The following is a 3,789-nucleotide window of genomic DNA, read 5'->3' as shown; positions in this document are numbered from 1 at the left end:
GTAAAAATATATAAAATAGTGTCTACGGGTATTCACTATTTGGTATAATGTTTTGGTATAAATGTTGGTCTCAAGTAAATGTGCTAAAAGGGGGGTAAATAACACTTTTGTCTCTCACTAAATTGATTTTTAATTTTGAGCAAGTTGAGAATTAACAACAAGAAGTCTGAAGCAAGATATAAGAATAATTTAAGGAAGAATGAAAATAAAAACAAAAACAGAGCAGACAAAACATCAGAATTTAGAGTGATTCGGTCAAAGATCTACATTCACTACCGTGATTGTTCAACCAAAGATTTTCGAAACCAAATTACTAAAAACTGTGAAATTTTCAAGCTCCCACCAAGCTTTACAATGGCTTTTAGCAGGATCAGTCACAACCTTTACAATGTTTTTTCAAAAGATCAATCAAAACCCAAAACTAACTTTTCTAAGGCTAAGTTAGAACCTATATACTCAATCAAGTAATCCCAAGCTTGATCAATCCCCTTAGAGTGTCTCGCACACTTTAAGTAATCAAGAAGAAGAGAAATAAAGGTATACCTATGATCACTAACTTGATCTAAGTGGTACTAAGTGAAGTACTTAAATCTTTTACAAGGATAGGAGCGAAGTGCAAAAAGTATGCTGAAGATATTTGCAATTTTTGAGCTCTTTTTTATCTTGGAAGCCTTGGATGTGTTTCTTAGTCATTGGGGGTGTCTTTTATACTTGAAAAATCAACTCTGATGGATGTTTGACATATTCTAATTGTTGGAAACAATTTAAAGTTGGTTCTAGTCGTTAATCTATCTTCTAGCTTTAAATTCAAATTTTCAGACAGAGAGCTCATAGTCGACTAACATACTTCTTAGTTGATTAAGTTGGTTCTGTCTTCTGAACCCAATTTCAAGCAGTAAACACTTAGTCGACTAACAATATCTCTTAATAGATTAAGTTGGTTCTGTTTCTGAACTGGCTATCTTCACTTTTGAGTTTAGTTGACTTACTCCCTTGATTATCCAACAAAATGGCTTCTGTTTTGTGGCTCAAATGTAGCTCCTCATTTTTAGGGAATTGATATTCCCCTTTGAATGATTGATTTATTATTAGCATACATTTTTCATCCTGCACACTAAAGTAGCAAAGTTTTTTTTTATGCTGGAAATTCCCGCAAAACCAAGCTACCCTATGATGGTTTTATTAATAATGGGAAAAATTAAGTACAAAGGGGAGGTGGACATAAACCGAGCCTTTAGAATTAAATGAGTCTAAAAAGAATTAAGAGAAATACCTAAAAGGAGTGTCTCATTTTACATGCATATATATGAGCACAATCATAATATTGAGACACTTCCATATTACAAGAGTCTAAATAATCATCAAAGTAAAAATAGCAAAAATAAATTAGGAGTACTACTCCTTTACAATTATTTGAAACGAACATAAGGTAAATTTGTTTTATCTAATCTAATAATACCTTTGAGCTAACCTTTGGCTTGTGATACTACATGTAGGTTTTGGTGCAAATGCCCCTAATTGGAGAGATGATCTACAACCTGGTTTCCTTCTCTATGAATGTGCGAAATTCGATAAGAAATAACATTCAAGCATTTGTGAATGGAGGCCAACAAGTATCTAGTTTGGGAAGAGCCTTTATGTCCCTCATGTATCATTTGTACCACTACTTTTGCATCCATTTCTATCCAAATTCTAGACACATTATACTTAATACATAAAAGTAAGCCTTTATGTAATGCCATTAACTATGCCTGTAATGAATTATAAGGTCTAAAATTTTCAGAAAACCTAAAAGTCATGGTACCTGTATGATCTCAAAAACGTTCACCACTAGCAGCATTTTGACAATTATGTTTGGAACTATCATTAACGTTTAACTTGAACTCACCTGTTAATGGTTTGTGCCAAAAGAATATTTTTGGCGGAGGTGGGGATGCCTTCTGAAATATTAGGCCCCACGCTTGAGCAATCTGTAAATCTCCCTTCCATTGCCATCGTTTGAACTGCCTTCCATGGAATAATTGATTAATAAGTTTCAGAACTCTCCACATCACTTTGCTAGAATACATGCCTAGGTTCTTATGCTTCGCATCATTACGTTCAACCCATAGAAACCAAAAAATGAATAGGGGCATTAATGTGCGAATGTGCCCTTTTTTCGTATAATCACCAGAGTGCAACCATACCCATATAATTTGATATACATTTTGAGGGTGAGTAATGTAGATTTGGAAGAAGTTTGCAAAACAATTCCAAACTTGTGCAACTATAGGACATTCCCACATGACATGAACAAGAGACTCCTCGGAGTTGCAATATTGACATTTGGAAGCGAGTTGGAATCCTTTAATTTTCAACCTCAAATCAACTGGAATCCAATTCTGTAATAATCTCCAAAGGAAAAAAGAAATAGTGAGAGGAATGCTTCTATGCCAAATTAAGTTAAACACAGAGTTTACCAAATCTCTTTGCCAGATTATCTCCCATGCTGACTTAGTAGTGAAATCATCATTCGAAGTGGGGGCCCAATATGCCATATCTATGCTAGATGTATTAAGTGGAATTTTTAGAATTTCAGCAACCATCTCCTTTAAGAGCACATTATTCAACTTATCCACATCCCATTCATCATTGTTAAAGAAATAACAAACTTGTGTCATAAATGATGAAAATGCAAGGAAACGGTTAATCAATGGTTCATCACCTATCCAACAATCATGCCAAAAGAATAACTTACCTTTCCCAATCTTCCACCGTATATGTTGCTCCGTAATCGAACACAAGCTAACATTCATTTCCACGTCTGCGAATCATGGCGTTTCGGCTAAGTATACCTTGGTATTCTACCACTACAGTATTTAGCCCTCATGAATTTTGACCAAATGCTGTTACAAGTCTGAAATCTCCACCACAGTTTCATACTAAAGGTATCAAAAACATCTCCCAAGCCTTGAATATCTAACCCACCTTCAGAAGATGGTAGAGTAATCTTATGCCAAGCCACCGAGTGAATTTTCTTGGTGCTTGCTGAACCTCCCCATAAGAAATTATTAAATAATCTTTCAATTTTTTTAATAACACAAATAGGGGGCTTTAGGACCTGAAGCAAATAAATGCATAGAGAAGATAATACACTTCTTAACAAAGTAATTCTACCACCTGGGGAAAGCATTTTATTTTCCCATCCTGTTATATGCTATTGTATCTTTGTCACAAGATCATCAAAAAGAATTACCTTTTTCGACCCTTTGTATAGAGGCGCCTCCAAATCTAGGAGATATTTGTGAGAGAATCCAGTAGTCTGAGCAATGATTTGTTTTCTGGAATTTGCCACAACCTTATGCGTAATGTAGCAATTTTTTTGATGGTTTAAAGCTAATAAAGAAGAAAGCCCTGTAGATCGTACCTTACTCGAAGATTTGGTGCCCTTGTTGCTGATTAATGTAATTTGATGTTCTTGGTTAAGTTTTGATCTCTTTTGGTGGAAAGAAAGATAAAATTGTCTTTCTTCTAGCTAGCTCTAGGTTTTTCAAGCATAAGCAACCTCAATCACAATAAGAGTTATTCGCAATTGCCATTAGTGTGGAGGTTACACATTTGGACAGTTTACGATTTGCTACAACCTAACTTGTGCAAAGGATAAACTCTTACTAATTGTCACGACCCGAAACTCCCCATCGAGCCCGTGACAACCGCCACGAGGCCTCGACAAACATTCTTCACCCCGAATGCCTATCGAAACCCCGTAAGGCTTAGCATCAACTTTCGCATATCCCCGGTGAGCAACAA

The 3,789-nt window shown here is 35.4% G+C and overlaps 1 long non-coding RNA gene across 1 annotated transcript; it reads right to left on the bottom strand.

Moving 5' to 3' along the window:
* Positions 1-1,233: 1,233 nt before the first annotated feature.
* Positions 1,234-2,079, bottom strand: LOC108663977. Its single transcript, XR_001930050.1, has 2 exons — positions 1,889-2,079; positions 1,234-1,551 (listed from the first exon to the last, which is right to left on the bottom strand). It is a non-coding gene; the product is annotated as an uncharacterized LOC108663977 (long non-coding RNA).
* Positions 2,080-3,789: the final 1,710 nt, after the last annotated feature.

This window comes from Theobroma cacao, unplaced genomic scaffold (assembly GCF_000208745.1).
Source record: "Theobroma cacao cultivar B97-61/B2 unplaced genomic scaffold, Criollo_cocoa_genome_V2, whole genome shotgun sequence".
Taxonomy (NCBI): Eukaryota; Viridiplantae; Streptophyta; class Magnoliopsida; order Malvales; family Malvaceae; genus Theobroma; species Theobroma cacao.
This window is presented reverse-complemented; position numbering and strand designations above follow the sequence as displayed.